The following is a 17,489-nucleotide window of genomic DNA, read 5'->3' as shown; positions in this document are numbered from 1 at the left end:
TGAGTGGTGGCCTTGCATTTGCCTGCGTCTACACTGGCACTGGCCTGGGTGAGAGCAGCCTTGGCCTGTCTTTCTCTGCTTTGCCGCCATCTACCCCTTGGGCCTGCGTGGGGTTAATGGAGCATAAATGCAGTGGCCAACAGGCAGAGGGCTGCTGGCTCTTCACGGTAGGGCTCTCAGCTCACGTCCTGAAGTCCCACATATCAGGAGACCCTCGACCACATTTTTCCTGGCTCATGGCCCCCGTTTTCACCTCGGTCCGGGAACCCCAGGAGCTGCAAAGGCGTTTTCTAACAGAGCGTTGTCCTGGGAGACCGAAAACTTTCTAATCAATGCAAAACGAGACAGAGAGCAGAGCTGGACAAGAAGCCTGCTACCCACCCCCCACTCCCCCACCATGTTAGCCCTATTTAGCAGCAAATCCTTAAGCCAGCACTTGTAAAAAGCAGCTTGTTTGGGCCTGACCCTCCCCATTCATGTAATGTGATATTGCACGCTTGGCCGACCTCAGCAAGCAGCTAAACATATGTCGTCAGCTGGGCGCTGCTGCCCCTCTATTAAGATGGTTCTGGAAGCATATGTGGGAACTGGCCTGCCCTGGAGACTCGAGGGAAAAGGCAGGAACACAGGCAATTAGAGGGAGCCACCCCGCCCCACCGACAGGCCGCAGGAGGAAGTTCAGGGACGCATCTCATGGGCATGGAAACAATTAGGGTCAACAAATAGTGGTAGAAAAGGAAACTTTAAAAAATAGAAACCTGGTTAAATGACCCAGTAAACACCCTCCCCTGCCCCTACTCTCCCCTGCACGGGGGCTGCATCTGCACTTCACATGGACGGTCTTCCCTCCCCGCCTTGGATAATGACTTCCCTTTGCAATTTCCTGGAGGAAGTTGTTGAAGGGCTCTTCCAGGGATAAAATAAGCCAGAGTGATTCTTAATTTTCAGTCTGAAGTCTTTTTTCCCCTCCCAGTCCAATCTCCTCATTAACTAAGGGTCAGCAGGGGAGAGAGAAGTTCAGGCTGCAAATGTTTCTCCTCCCCAGAATGGGGTGGGCTGGTCCTGAGTTGCGGCTCAGGGTGGGGGACGTGAACCGGACAGCTTCCTTGACCAGGGTAGTCACTGTTGGGGTCAAGACGAGAAACCCTCCTTTCCTGCCATTCTGCTAGTTAGAGTAGAACAATCACAGCTACCACTTGGGAAGCACTTTCTAGAAGTTCCTGACCTGCGCTGTCCAACACAGGAGCCACCAGCCACACATGGCAACTGAACCCATGATGTGTGGCCTGTGTGATGGAGGAACTGAATTTTTTAAATGTTGTTTAATTTAATTTAATTTATTATTGTTATTATTATTATTATTATTATTTTGAGATGGAGTTTTGCTCTTATTGCCCTGTGGTGGCACAATCTTGGCTCACTGCAACCTCTGCCTCATGGGTTCAAGCAGTTCTGTCTCAGCCTCCCGAGTCACTGAGATTACAGGTGTGCACCACCACACCCAGCTAGTTTTTGTATTTTTAGTAGAGACGGGGTTTTACCATGTTGGCCAGGCTAGTCTCGAACTCCTGACCTCAAGTGATCTGCCTGCCTCAGCCTCCCAAAGTGCTGGGATTACAGGTGTGAGCCACCGTGCCTGGCCAAATGTTGTTTAATTTTAAGTAATTTAAACTCAAAAACTGGCAATTCAGTTACTGGAAAACTTCCAAGAATGTGGAAGGTGTGGTGATGTGCCTTTTCAACTGTAAATTTCATAACATTCAAATGGTGATAAATATTTTCATTGAAAATTTAGTGCCTGCATTGAGCTGTGCTTTAAGTAAAAAATGCATACCAGATTTCAAAGAAAATTTAAAGAAATTAAAGAAAAAAGTAAAGTACCTTGTTCATGATTGTATAATGATTACACGTTGAAATGGTAATACTTGGTACATATGGAGTTAAATAAACAACATCATTAAAATAACTGTCACCCGGATTGTTGCATGACAATGTGAATATATGTAACACTACCGAGCCATACACTTAAAAATGACTAAGACGGTAAATTTAATGTAATATGTTTTTACAGCAACAAGGCCGGGCGCGGTGGCTCAAGCCTGTAATCCCAGCACTTTGGGAGGCCGAGACGGGCGGATCACTAGGTCAGGAGATCGAGACCATCCTGGCTAACACGGTGAAACCCCGTCTCTACTAAAAAATACAAAAAACTAGCTGGGCGAGGTGGCGGGCGCCTGTAGTCCCCGCTACTCAGGAGGCTGAGACAGGAGAATGGCCCGAACCCGGGAGGCGGAGCTTGCGGTGAGCTGAGATCCGGCCACTGCACTCCAGCCTGGGCGACAGCGAGACTCCGTCTCAAAAAAAAAAAAAAAAAAAAAAAAAAAAAAAAAAAAAAAAAAAAAAAAAAAAATCAGTCACGTTTCTTTTTTGCTTTTTATAATGTAGCTACTAGAAAATATAAAATTACCTCTGTGACTGGCATTGTATTTGTTTTGGACCCTCCTGAAAAGCACATGGTCTCCTCGAATCCATCAGTAATCCTTCCAGCTAGGTCTGTGGACAGCGTCCCCTCCTCCAAGGCATCTCAACCTGCTTACGTAGAGAAAGAATTAGGATAGTGCCTATTAAGAGGCTTTAAATGGCAAGATCCAAGGAAATAGTTTGAACTGGAATCTGGAGGTCTTACTCTGCAAACCTTTCTGCTTTTCTATACCAGGGGAAGACACTTAGAGAGAACGGTTCACGGTTTGGGACTCTGAACATGCAATCTGCCCGGCAACTGTCTGCCAGGCTAAGAAAACTCAACTACGCTTTAGAAGCCCCAAGCCTGACGGTCTCTCCACCCCTCATCCACTCCCACTTCCTCCTCCGCTAAGCTTGTGAGAGACGGCGCTCTAGACTCAAACAAGAGCATCCTTTCTCCCTGGGTGCTTTTGGCAGAGCCCTCTGCAGATATCAGAACCGAGACTATTTCCCTCTTCCTCGGAATGTTCCGGGGCTCGGAGAATATGGAGCTGCAGGACCCAGAGAAGTCGTTTCCATTCCAGGCTTTGCAGCCTGAGAGAAGTGAGTTCAAAGCCTTGCCCCGCCTCCCTGCCACTTGCACCTGCGTGACCGTGGCCAGCCTCATGACCTCTCCAAGTTTCAATTCCTTAATCCATAATATGGGGAAGATAAGAATAGCTACTTCAATGGAGTGTGAAGAAAAAAAAAAAAAAATAAGCAGTTTGTGCAAAAGGCTTAGCATGCGCCTGGCCTCGCAGCCCCTGCCCCAAATGACAGCAAGCTTCTGGGGGCTGGGCTGTCGGTTGCTTCCAGCAGGGTCCATATCTGCCAGCGCCTCATGAGCAGCGTGGAGAAGAATTACTATCTAATTGCCGTGCTCAGCCGCCTTCTCCGGTATTTTCAAGGTCTCTGAAACCCCTCTGCGCCAGTCCCCTCAGTTCATTCCAGCCATCCCAAGTCAGTGGTTGGCTGGGTCGGGGGAAGACGGGAGAGATGGTGACAGCAGGTCACCTCAGTCAGCCACCTGTACCTGCTCTCCTGCAAACTCCCCACACACAGGGACAGGCAGCCTTTGGGGCAGGAGTGAGCCCCAGGCTAAGCGGAAGACACATCTGGGGTTGGAGCTGCCGGGACTGTGTGTGTGGCCCAAGGGGAAACCTGGCCCACGGTGACAGTGACACACTGTGACAGCTGTCACAACTCCTCTAGGGTCATCCTGCCATGAAGGCGCAGAGCAGAGGAGCGATGACTAGGGTTGGGCACAGAAGATGCCCAGGGCGCGCGGGCGCGTTTGGTTTACATATCCACTCATTTCACTCCGGGAACGATCACAGAGCTTATCCTTCCCGCCAGGTGCAAGGCCAGGGCAGGGGACTGTTACGAGCAAGCTGGGTGGGATCCCTGCCATCCGGGGGCTTCATGGAAGACGACGAACCCGCAGTTTTCATCAGGACAACTTCAGATTGTGATAAGTGCTGTGGTCGAAATGGGCAGGATGATGCGGAGTAGCCACGGGGCAGGCCAGTTTTCCCCAGGACGTTCACCGAGGGCTCTTGGGAGAGGGAGCTTTGGAACTGGGCCTGAAGGTCGGCGTTAGAAGGCAGCCAGGTGAAAGGCAGCCTGTCGGGAGCCGTTTGGGAAGAAGGAATGAGAAGACTCACGGGCTTTCCAGGGAGAAGCCATCCTGACAGTGAGAATGCAAGTGAAGTGGAGTCTGGGTTTGGGGTTTCTCAGACTAAAAAACATTTTCAGAAACAATCTAAGGACTACGGTTTTTCTGCCATAGGCAATTTCAAAAAACTACAGTCATCCATAACATAAATAGGAAATCCAACAAAGTACTGAAATATTCCACTACTCGGAGGCCTTTTATACATTGTTATTATTTGTTTGTTTATTTATTTATTTGTTTGTTTGTTTATTTATTTATTAATTTTTAAGACGGAGTCTTGCTCTGTCACCAGGCTAGAATGCATTGGCACGATCTCAGCTCACTGCGACCTCTGCCTCCCGGATTCAATTCTCCTGCCTTAGCCTCCCAAGTTGCTGAAATTACAGGCGTGTGCCACCATGCCCAGCCAATTTTTGTATTTTTAGTAAAGACGAGGTTCTATCATGTTGGCCAGGATGGTCTCGATCTCCTGACCTCAAGTGATCTGCCCGCCTCGGCCTCCCAAAGTGCAGGGATTACAGGCGTGAGCTACCGCGCCCAGCCATATATATTTATTTTTAGAAGTAGCGTCTCACTCTGTCACCTAGGCTGAAGTGCAATGGTGTGATCCAGCTCAGGAGTCCTTGCCTCCTGGACTCCAGGGATCCTCCCGCCTCAGCCTCCCTAGCAACTGGGACTACAGGTGCACCGCCACCAAACCTGGCTAATTTTTATTTATTTATTATTTTTTTGTAGAGACAGGGTCTTGCTCTCTTGCCCAGGCTGGTCTCCAACTCCTGGGCTCAAACAATCTTCCCATCTCAGCCTCCCAACGTGCAGAGATTACAGGTGTGAGCCACGGTACCCAGCTGAGACCTTTGATTTTGGAAATATCGCTCATCAATGCATTTCGCTATGATTTTGCTCTGTTTCTGGCTATCCCTGCTTTGCTGGTGCCTTCACTGTGTGCACTGCAGCTGAGGAACCCGGGATGGGTGTGGACACTGGAGTGCAGGGAGAAGCACTCCCTGCGTGGGACTGCACACCTGGGAGAGGCTTTGGCCCAAACACCAGTGGAAGATGCGCTGACACCACGGGGCTCCGATGCCATCTGTGGAGAATGAGACATGCCCGAGCCAATTTCCACCCCGGATACTTCGAATGCTGCTCCCCTCATCGCTAGACAAGCCGTCCCCGTCAGCAGGAGAGAAGCGAGGAGTGGCCGTGACTGACAATCGCGAGGCAGGGCAGTGGCCCCTGCGCCAACTCGTTCACAACACCTGTCATCACGTGCTGTCAGCAGCATGCTCACTTAGGATTTAATTTATGCCTCGCGTGTCGTGAGCCAGCACAGACTGTTTTTAAGCCATCACATGGACTCCTGTTGATGAGCCAAGTTTCTTTGACAGGTGTTTGGGTTGGACTGACTGGGAGGCTCCCTGAGAGGCTTCCCGTCCCTCGTCCTGGGTGGAAGTGGGCAGTGGGGAACTCAAGGCTGGGAAACTAACAGCAGAGCTGGGAGGGGAGAGGAAGGAAAAGGGCCACCTGCGGTTTGGGCAGCTCCCCCACACACAGGCCACTGTAAGGCAGATGCTCTGACAGTCCACTGAGTTTCCAGAACTGCCTTCATTCCTCAGCCGTCTGAATATGAATTTCTGTACTGTGCTTAGGGCCAGATTCTCACTATGTCTCAGCCTCATGTGGTGGCTGTAAATAATCCTGCGCCTATATGCACGGAGATGTCAGTACATAATTGATCTTTTGAAAAATGCCAGCCGAGGGAAGTGTGTGATTTACCTTTGACAGCCCGTGCTCACATGTGAAATGTAAAGCGGGAGCCTCTGTGCTCCTAGCTAGGCGCCATATTTTGCAGATGTTCACGGGAGGAGAGCATTGGAATGCCATGCTTTTACAATTCTAAGTGAAACTCAAACGTTCTATGTTTCAATTTGTTTCCTTTTTGCAAGAACCGATTTTCTGTTTACCGTAGTTTTTTTTTTTTCTACTCAGTGTTGCAATCAAAGAACAATTTTTGCACCAACTAGTTGTCATGTGATGGTAAAAGACATTAAGGAAATATACACACTTCCCTTAGATGATACAAGTTGACAAATGAAAAGAAAAGGGAATCCAGAAAAGTAATCAACTTGCCTAATGCCTCCTTCATGCTGCTCATTTCCCAGAGCCGCTGTAACACGTCACTGAAAATTTCATAGACTAAAACAACACTAGCATATTATCTTCCCATTCTGGAGGCCAGAAGGCTGATATGTATCTCACTGGACTATAATCAAGGGATCAGCAAGGCTGTGTTCTCTTCTGGAGGTTCTAGGGAGAAGCCATTTTCAGCTTCTCGAGGAAGCTCTGCCCACCTTGTTGCCTCTCAGGACTTGCCGTAACAACTGGACATCAGCTGGGCACGGTGGCTCATGCCTGGAATCCTAGCACTTCGGGAGGCAGAGGCAGAAGGGTTGCTTGAACCTAGGAGGTCAAGACCAACCTGGGAAACATGGTGAAACCCCGCCTACACAGAAATTAGCTGGGCATGGTGGCATGCACCTGTAGTCTCAGCTACAGGGGGGTGTGAGGGGTGGTGCTGAGGTGGGAAGATCACTTGAGCCCAGGAGGTGGAGGCTGCAGTGAGCTGTGATCACATTACTGCACTCCAGGCTGGGCAATAGAGCAAGACCCTGTCTCAAAACAACAACAACAACAACAACAACAAAAACCTAGACATTCTTGGCAGTTGACAGTGACATTGGACATCCAATACTCACCAACATCTGGTCTTTTCAATTCAAAAGGAATAAAAGCCTTGAGCCTGTGGGTTGAAAAGCAGACCCAAGCCATCCTTGTTTGTCACAAGTCCTCCGAGAATGTGTGTGTTTGCATTTCCTTGCTCTTCCCTTGAAGAATGCCGCTTGCAGAGTTCCTGTTTCCAATTATCAGTGGCCAGTCCAACCACCGAGGCTGAGTGTATCAGTTTCAGACAGATCAGAATATTTGAATAATACCACTTGCTAGGAGTGGCATCAAGAAAAATCAACAAAAAGCTACATTAAACAGACAAGTCAATTCTTCATTTAGGAGAACGCTCTTTAACACTGCACGGAATGCTTCCGATGTCCAGCGAGTGGTTTTTCCATTGCAAACTGGCCAACTCTTGCTTTTCTACTTTTTAATTTTTGGTCAATCTAGAGCCACCGTAAGTGAAAACCACCCTTTGTTTGAGCAGGGGCAGGTTGTAGGGCATACTGCCGTTTCATCTGTACCCCAGAGCACCTCACACACAGGCAGTGGTGTGGAGGACCGAAGCCATGTGCACAGGAACCACGCCAGGAGACCAGATATGGACAGAGGGAGAAAATCCCGAAGGTGGGTTTGCCTGGCTGGAAGGCCAAGTTCATGATCTAATCACTCCTTTCTTCATTGTGTGAGGATGATACTCCTTCATTTCTATCACTTTCCTTCTATCTTTCTCTTTCTTTTTTTATTTCTCCTTCCTGCTCTCTTTTCTCTTTCTTCTCCTTCTCTCTTTCTTTCTTCTCTTTCTCTCTTTCTTTCTTCTCACAGAGCCTTGCTCTGTTGCTGAGGCTGGAGTGCAACAGCATGATATGATCATGGCTCACTATAGCCTCGATCTCCTGAGCTCAAGTGATCCTTCCGCCTCAGCCTCCTGAGTGGTTGGGCCCACAGGCACATACCACACACACACCCAGCTAGTTTTTTTTTTTTAATGTTTATTACTTTTGACATTACAAAAGAAAGCATTCGTGTTCTTTGTGAGTATCTTTTAAAAAGAATGTGACGCTTATGAAGAAGCAGGTACCTTGAGAGAGATTTTAGAGGCTGCATGTAGTCCAAAACCCAACCCTGCAAGCCACTTCCCCTGTAAACTTTGTTCTTCTTGTCTGTAAAATGGGGATTAATAATGGCCTCTGTCCCTGGGGGTTGCAAACGAAGATTAAATCAGATGCATCTGAAGACTTTGTACATCACAGCACTCAACAAATGGTAGTTTTAAAAATATTCTCATTATATTATTTCAGATTGGAACAGTGAGTACCCTATTAATTACCCTTTTTATTTCTTAACAGGCCAATTTACTTAGTTACTATGTGTGCATTTGTTACATTTTTGCCATTTATGAGTACAACTCCACAAACCACATTCTATGATTTAAAAACCAGCAATAATTTAGCAGAGCTCGGTGAATTCCAGCTGAGGGGTTAGGCGCTTGGGGGAAGAGATTTTGTTTGTTTATTTGGTTTCATTCATTGCATGTCTTCCAAATAAGTATAACCAAGAATTGTTTTGACCATTTCTGTTTCAGGATTTGATTTAAATACAGATTAACCTAGAGGGCAATTTCAGCCAATATCAGAATCACGCATTGCTTGACCTGGAAGTCCCACATCTGAGGAGGCACCCTGCTGAAACGTGTCATTGACATGTGCCTGGCTACACATTTTCTGCAGCGCTCCAGTAACTGGGGACCGCGTGAAGAAGAAGAAAGAAGTCGCAGTGAAGAGGATGTGTGCTTCCTCCCTGCAGAGAAAAAGAGAAATCTGATCTGGGTACCAGAAGCAGCAGAACACGGGGTGGTTAACACCATGGTCTTCAGAATCAGACATTTGCAGACTTCAACCTTAGCTGCACTGATTTTTGCTTGATCCAGGTAAAGGCACTGACCCTCTACTCAGAGTTTGCAAATCACAGGCTGGCAGCCTCAAGGACAGACCAGCTGTCTCCAACCACAATCCCAACAGAGAGGCCTGATTGGCCCAGCTAGGGTCAGGTGCCCACCTTTGGACCAATCACATGTGTCCTGAGTCAGGTGCTTGCCTCAGAAACGTGGCTGCAGGTAGACGGTGGCTGGGCTTGCCCCCCAGAGGGTGTGCCCCTCACAGCACTAGCACATCAGGACCCCCTGCCTATACCCAGCTGGGCCAGGAGGAGCACCCTAAGCCTAGACTGAAACTGTCTAGATTTCTAATGTCCTATCTTATCAATCCCAGGCACTTGCAAATTTGCTGAAATTCTAGTATTTCACACCCAAATGATAGGCCTGTAATACTACTGCTTGCTACTTTAAGCACCATTGGTCCATTTCTGCTGCTATAACAAAATACTACAGACTGGGTCATTTATAAATGATAGAAATGTAGGCCTGGCATGATGGCTCACGCCTGTCATCCCAACACTTTGGGGGGCTGAGGCAGGTGGACCACCTGAGATTAAGAGTTCGAGATCAGCCTGGACAACACAGAGAAACCCCGTCTCTACTAAAACTACAAAAAAAAAAAAATTAACTGGGCATGGTGTTGGGCACCTGTAATCCCAGCTACTCGGGAAGTTAAGGCAGGGAAAACTGCTTGAATCTGAGAGGCGGAGGTTACAGTGGGCTGAGATCGCACCAATGCACTCCAACCTGGGCAACAGAGCGAGCTCTGTCTCAAAAAAAAAAAAGGAAAAAAAAAAGAGAGAGAGAGAGAGAGAAAGAAAGAAAGAAAAGAAAAGGAAAAGAAAAAGAAAAATGTATTGCTTATGATTCTGAGGCTGGGGAGCCCACGATCCAGGCGCCAGCAGATTCAGTGTTCGATGAGGGTTTGCTTTCTGCTTCCAAGATGATGCCTTCTTGTTGATTCTTCACGAGGTAGAAGAACAGAAGAACAGAACAGCCTCCTCCTGTTCACAAGGGTGGAGCCCTCATGACTTAGTCACTCCCCAAGGGCCTCTCCTCTTAATACTATCACACAGGGGGTTAGGTTCCAACATGAATTTTGGAGGGACACACACATTTCATCCACAGCGAGTGCCTCTCCCGTGCAGCCCTGGGAAGCAGATACCTGCCCTAAACACATTTTACAGAAAGTCAAACTGAGACTTGGTGAGGTGAAAAGACCTATCCAGTGTCACAGTCGATTTCAGAAATGCCCAAAGGGTCCAGCCACCAGCAGATCAATCCACCAGACGCGACCTTCCAGACATGACCTTCTAGACGCGACCTTCCAGACGCGACCTTGCAGACGCGACCTTCCAGACGCGACCTTCCAGACATGACCTTCCATCAGGGCAGGGGCATATTTGTTTTGTCTCTTGCTGTATACCCAGTGTTTGGCACAGAGTAGCTGCTCAACAAATCTCTAGTGAATGAACTAAACGTATTTTACTATTTTAAGGGCAATCTGTGAAGAAACGAACTACAATTTTGAGAATTAACATTTTTGTGCATCTTGTTGTGCCCTTTTTCTCTGATTCCTCCTCCAGTCAGTGGGGCAGCCTGGCCCACCCACTGTTTCATGCAAGAAAAATTGAAATTACCTCTGAATCCTTTCTTTTTCTTTCTTTCTTTTTTTTTTTTTTTTTTTTTTTTTTTGAGACCGAGTCTCTCTCTGTAGCCCAGGCTGGAGTACAGTGGTGCCATCTCAGCTCACTGCAAGCTCCGCCTCCCGGGTTCACGCCATTCTTCTGCCTCAGCCTCCCGTGTAGCTGGGACTACAGGCGCCCGCCACCACACCTGGCTAATTTTTTGTATTTTTTAGTAAAGACAGGGTTTCACCGTGTTAGCCAGGATGGTCTCGATCTCCTGACCTTGTGATCCGCCCACCTCGGCCTCCTGAATCCTTTCTTTCCCTCACTGGTCACAGCCAATCCAGCAGAGAAACCCTCCAAATGTTCTGCTCTGAGATATTTCTCAAATCCAGCCCCTTCTTCCTACTTCCATTGCTACTCTGCCTAGTTGGAGCCAACACCCCCTATTGCATGGAAGGACACATCCACTTCCTAACTGGTCCTTTTGTTTCTATTCTTGTCCCCTCAATCAGATATTGTCAGGTTTGGCTGCAAGTAATTGAAACCCCCAAATAACAATGACATGAGTGGTATACAGTGGATTTGTCTCTTTCCAGAGGAAAGCAAGCCAGGGCTGATAGGGTAGCTCTGGGGTCCTCAGGTCTCTTCTTCCTAACTGCTCAGCCATTCTCTGCTCATGACTCACACCTCTTACCCCCAAATGATTGCTCAAACCCCAAGCATGTGTCTGCATTCGAGCCAGCAGGAAGAGAGGAGGGAGTCAAAGGGCATATTCCCTCTCCTCAAAGACATTTTTTGGAAATCATATGTAATATTCCCATTTCCATCCCATTATCCAGAACTTAGAATTAATGCTTGGGAAATGTGGTTCTTATTCCTGGTGGCCAGGTGTGCCCAGTCCAAATTCGGTGCTTATTTTTCTGAGAGAAACGGGATAACAAATATCAAGGGAACCTCTGCCACACAATACTGCAAACTTCACCAGCTGCTCAAATCAGATCACACAACGCTCCCCTGTGGAAACCCACCAAGGACTTCCCAAAACTCTGAAAGCAAACTCCAAACTCCTTTTTGTGGCCAAAGAGGCTCTTAATGATCTAGTTCTTTATTCTCCAAATCCATCTCTCCCCTAAATCCTCTCAGGCCTTCCTTTGGTGGCCCCAAGGGTCCTGGTCCCAGCAGCCTCCAGTTCTCTGAACTCGCTGTTCTCTTTCCCTTCAGCATTCTTCCTCTGGAGCATCCCACAAAGGATGGACTTCTTGTCTTCTCACTAGATCTTGGCTCAGATCCTGCCTCAGACCTCGTCTGCTGTCCCTAGAGCAGCCGCAGCCCACCCTCCCTGCAGTCTCCGTCTCCATCACCCTTTGAAACGACCTTGCATGTGTGTTCGTGTGCATGTTGACGGTCTCCCTGACCCCTCCTCTGTGAAAGTCCTTGAGGACAGGAACCTTGTCTGTTGTGCTCACCCCGGTGTCCCTGTGCTCAGGAGGCTTTATGGCACACAGCGGGTACACAGGCAACATTAACTGAGTTGATATTTGCAGGATCGTCCTGGGGACAACACCCTCCTCCACTTCCCTGAGCGAATGACACTCTTTCTCCCTGCCCATGTGATTAAAGGGGAGGCCACTGATCAGCATGGCCTGACACCAAGCTCCAGGACCCATCCCGACCAGTGCAACCCTCCATGACTCAGGACACGGGACTCAGACCAAGGCAGATCTAAGATGAAAGTTAGCAAATCAGAGTGGTTTCCTCAGATCCTTCTGTTTGGAGCTGAGGGAGAAGGAGAAAGAGCCTGTGCTTTGGCATCATGATGTTGGAAGGAAGTAAAACTAGAATCCCTTGGTGACATGTTCCCTATGTAGGAAGCAAGTCTGTCTGCAACGGAGGAGGAGCGGCCGATGCCCAGGGAGAAAGAGAAGTCAGAGATAGAGAATGAGGGAGAAGGAGCGTGAACCCACCTGATGACATCATTGACATCCGCTGGATATAGCCGAGGCTGAAGCTGTCCCTGGGCTTCACATTTCCCTGAGTCACTAAGTCCCTTTTTCTCTTTCTTTCTTTCTTTCTTTCTTTCTTTCTTTCTTTCTTTCTTTCTTTCTTTCTTTCTTTCTTTCTTTCTCTCTCTCTCTCTCTTTCTTTCTTTCTTTCTTTTCTTCGTTCCTTCCTTCCTTCCTTTCTTCCTTTCCTTCCTTCCTTCCTTCCTTCCTTTCGTTCCTTCCTTCCTTTTTTTTTTTTTTTTTTACGGAGTCTCACCCTGTTGCCAGGCTGGAGTGCAGTGGCATAATCTCAGCTCACTGCAACTTCCACCTCCCAGGTTTAAGTGATTCTCCTGCCTCAGCCTCCCAAGTAGCTGGGACTACAGGCACCTGCCACCACACCCAGCTAACTCTTTTTTTCTCTTTTTTTGAGACAGAGTTTTGCTCTTGTCACCCAGGCTGGGGTGTAACAGCATGATCTTGGTTTACTGCAACCTTCGCTTCCTGGATTCAAGGGATTCTCCTACTGAGTAGCTGGGACTACAGGCGCTTGCCACTACGTCCAGCTAATTTTTGTATTTTTGGTAGAGACGGGGTTTCACCATGTTGGCCAGGCTGATCTCGAACTCCTGACCTCAGGTGGTCCACCCACCTCAGCCTCCCAAAGTGCTGAGATTACAGGCATGAGCCACCGTGCCCAGCTTGCTAACTTTTGTAATTTTAGTAGAGATGGAGTTTCGCCATTTTGGCCCGGATGGTCTCAATCTCTTGACCTCATGATCCACCCACCTCAGCCTCCCAAAGTGCTGGGATTACAGGCATGAGCCACCACGCCAGGCCCCCCTTTGCCTTTACTAAGCCAGTTTGCAACCAACAGAATACTGAGTATCATTTTCCCCCATTTTATAGAGAGGACACAGAATTTGAGAAGTTAAATCGCTTTCTTTACGGCCACAGTAAAACTGGCAAAACTGGGATTCAAACCCCAATCCATGTAACTCCGAAGCCAAAGAGCCCCCCATGACACGAGGCTCCTCGGCATCCGCGCATTGTCTTAAGAGGCTAAAGAACATAACCAGACACCAGAGCAGCAGGCACAGGCACCGCTGGAGAGAAGCAAAGAATTAGAAGAGGCATGGAGCTCTTTCAGTTCAGGGTAGCAGACTCAACCACAGTGGCTACTTGGGAGGTGAGGAAATTGCATCTAGAGCTTTTTTTTTTTTTTTTTTTTTTTTTTTTTTTTTTTTTTGACATGTGGCTAATGGTTTCTCTCAGAGGAAAGCAGCATTTCTAGCAGAAATGCAAAGTTTTCTCTTTCAGAGGTTCTTGTGTTTAATATAACATATGCCTGGACTTAGATTTCTAGGCTGGTCATTAATAATGTGCAGATAAAACCAACACAAGCCTTCCAAAGCCACACAGAGCGGTAACATTCTGTATTTCGATCCTGTTCACTTAATTGCTGCATTGATGCCCCTAGTCCCAGTGGGCTGGTAGGGGAAACCGGGTTATGACTTTGAAATCCTCCAAAATGGCTAGATCCACCCGAAATCTGATTTCACTCTTTTTAAAAAAAAAAAAAAAAAAGTTCCAAACATTAGATGAGATTTTTTAAAATGCGCATAAATATTTGCAATCAGCATCGCTTGGACTCTAAAGATAAACAGTCATAAAACAATATTGTGACCGCATTTTCCCCTCCTGCTAAACAACTTCCTCAGAGGGGGAAAGGTTAGACTCATCAGAAGTAAATTAACTACAGCTGCAGCCAACTTTTTTTCTTTTCTTTCTTTTTTTTTTTTTTTTAATTTGCCGTCAGTCCTCAGCCTGGCTACGGTGGCAGTAACTGGCCATGTCCAACCCACATGGGTCAAGGCCCTGGAGAGAGTGCCTTGCTGGGTGATGCTGCTCTTCCTAGGACACTCTGGAAAGGTCAGCAGTGGCTCTCACTGCAGCAGGGGCGCGCATGGGGCATGCAGCCAGGCTTCCTGTCTTCTGTTGACAGTCTCATGAGCTGGATGTTAATTCAAGGGTATGCACGTTTAGAAATGTTATTTTTTAAAAAGCAGCTCATTGTTTTAATTTACACAGCTAGAAGCTGCCAAGCCTTTCAGTCTGCCGCCAAAAGAAATTTAGCTTCCAGATTTATTTACTAAGTCGTCATCTAGTTCATTGCAAGCGCTTGGTGGATACTGTATGGGAAGCAATACAACAGTTGCGGCATGTTGTCTCTTACACCCAGGCTTTCCCAGATCCCAGTTGACTTTGTCCTCAACATCAGTCACCAACTGCAGGCTACAGGGCTCCCCAGCCCCATCCTTGTGGCCCAGCTAGTGGCTAAACGCTTTCAGGGTTAAGGTTAAAGGAAAGCAATGCATCCATTCATTCATTTAACACTTGTCCAGTGTCCACAGGGCACCAGTACCCTCTCCTTGTGTACTTGAGACACAAAACAGCAAAGGCCTGCTCTAGGAAGCTTGCATTCTAGTGGAGGAAGACAGAGAGGGAACGGTATAGAAATTGTGTGTGCTGCGGTGTGAGGGTATGCAGAAAAACGAAGGAGGGTCGAGAGTTTGGAGCGTGGGGAGGAGTCGTGTCATTTCATGTTTTATTTGCTTGTTACTTTACACTAGGTTGTAATAGTTCCTTTTCTTACAAATTTCTTTGTTCAATAGGCCTCATTTTTCAGGGCCAAGAGATTCTGATTAGTCCAGTGTTCCAGAGCTCAGGTTCTGGAGCCAGGCGGGGACTTGGATCCAGGCTGCCACTGAGCTTGAGATCTTGGGTGACCTGTTTTATTCTGTAGCGCCCTCGTTTTCCTCACCTATAAAATTAGGTAACGAATCTATTGTAGGTTACAGTAAACACGAATAGCATGCCTGGAGAGAGCTTCGTTGCTGTATTCAGTGGAGGGCAAGCATTTAATCAATATCACTCATTATTAATACTTAGAGCTCTAAATATTCCTTTCGATAGTTGCCTGACATGCTGGATTGCAGACATGCAACGATGCATGTCACCTATTGCTGAGGTGCAGGATATTTCCAGGCCTTGCACGTCCTCTTCTGTTCATACTCACTCGCTCCTACTCTTATTACACTTATTTCCCCCTCGCGAGAGGGAGTCTTGCTCTGTCGCCCAGAGCTGGAGTGCAATGGCGAGATCTCAGCTCACTGCAACTTCTGCCTCCCGGGTTCAAGCAATTCTCCTGCCTCAGCCTCCCGAGTAGCTGGGATTATGCCCAGCTAATTTTTGTATTTTGAGTAGAGATGGGGTTTCACCATGTTGGCCAGGCTGGTCTCAAACTCCTGATCTCATGATCCACCCACCTCGGCCTCCCAAAGTGCTGGACTTAGAGGCGTGAGCCACCACGCCCAGCTCCTACTCTTATTACTCTTATTGCTAAGGGCCAGCTCTCTAAAAGTGAGAATAAGTTCATGTTCTCGTATAATCAATATCACTGTCTTACTTTTTCCAGTAGTTGTACTCAGAATGTATGAGGGTGCCTGTTTCCTTGTTCTTTCCCTAGCACTGAATATTACCAGTTTTTTAAATGTTGGCAACTCTGATAGAGGAAGGCTGGCACCCTACAATGTTTGATGAGCATTTTGCAGACCTCCAGTGAGACTGAACATTTTTATTTTATTTTATTTTATTTCTGAGACAGGGTTTCACTCTGTCACCCAGGATGAAGTGCAGTGGCACTATCATGGCTCACTGCAGCCTTGACCTCCTAGGCTCAGATGATTCTCCTGCCTCAGCCTCCCAAGTAGCTGGGACCGCAGGCGTGAGGCACCACACCTGGCTAATTTTTTTTTTTTTTTTTGTAGAGATGGATTTCGCCATGTTGTCCAGGCTGGTCTCAAACTCTTAGATTCAAGTGATCTTCCTGCCTCAGACTCCCAAAGTGCTGAGATTACAGGTGTGGCTCATCATGCCTGGCCGACATCTTTTTAATAGAGTGTTTTGACTGTGCATTTTCACCCTGGTGAATTGCCTGTTCATAGCCTTTAACCCCTCTCTGCTATTACACACACACACCCTTTTAAACTAAGCATCTGTTTTCATGAAGAAAAAGTTCAATGTTCATGCGTGAAGCCAATTTGTCATGTAAAGGAAGAAGTATCAGACAACAGCTAATGTTTTTAAAACACAGTCTGTATGCCAAGTATCAGGCTAAGATAGTCTGTGAATTCTCTCCCTTCATCACCACAGCATTCCTTTTATAAGATGGGCATTAATTATTTCCCTAAATTTAAAAAAAAATGAAAGAACAGAGAGGCTTAGCCACTTATGCAAGGTCACACAGCTAGGAAACCACAGAACTAGGACTTGAATACTGGCCAGTCTGGCCCCATCTTAATGACTCTACTAAACTGTCTCCACAAAGCCAGCCCAGCGGCCCCTCAGCCTTGCCCTTCAGGCTGTTTCTTATGAGCTGGGCCCATAATGTAGGAAGATGAAGGAGGGAGGATGAGTACTTTTTCCTCCACCATTACATTTTCTCCCCTCCGTCTGCCTAAATAAATATGTCCTTCAGCAATTTAAACACAGCAGCAACACCCTCCCTGTGACCGTGTCTTCTTGCCTGTGGGGGCTTCCTTTTTGGGTGGCATTAGCAAAATCCATCAGGAAAAAAACAACATCTCCCAGATCCTTTTGGTTAGGGATTTTGCTTTGTTTTTTTTCTTGTTTCTAAATGGCAGCCCATAGTGTGTTTGGTGCAGTTGAGAAGCTTCGATGTTTCCTTGCAGGGAAAGGGAAGCTAGATGTTAAGGCAAATATTGGTTTATCGGTTGTAACTGCGGACGTTGGAATGCGGGAGTCTTATGTTTTTCTTTTGGAAAGTGTGTGAGTTGTAAAAGCATCTTCCGGAGCATTCTGGGGAGTTTGCCGTGTATTATGCCAGGCATTTTTATTGTGTTCTTTTACTGATTCTTCAAATAAATAATAAATAAAGCAAGATATGGCTGTTATTGCTCTCTTTTTATGGAGCAGTGAAGCTCAGAGAAGCTCCAGTTCTCTAGCCAGTGAGG

Source organism: Macaca fascicularis, chromosome 10 (assembly GCF_037993035.2).
Source record: "Macaca fascicularis isolate 582-1 chromosome 10, T2T-MFA8v1.1".
Taxonomy (NCBI): domain Eukaryota; kingdom Metazoa; phylum Chordata; class Mammalia; order Primates; family Cercopithecidae; genus Macaca; species Macaca fascicularis.
This window is presented reverse-complemented; position numbering follows the sequence as displayed.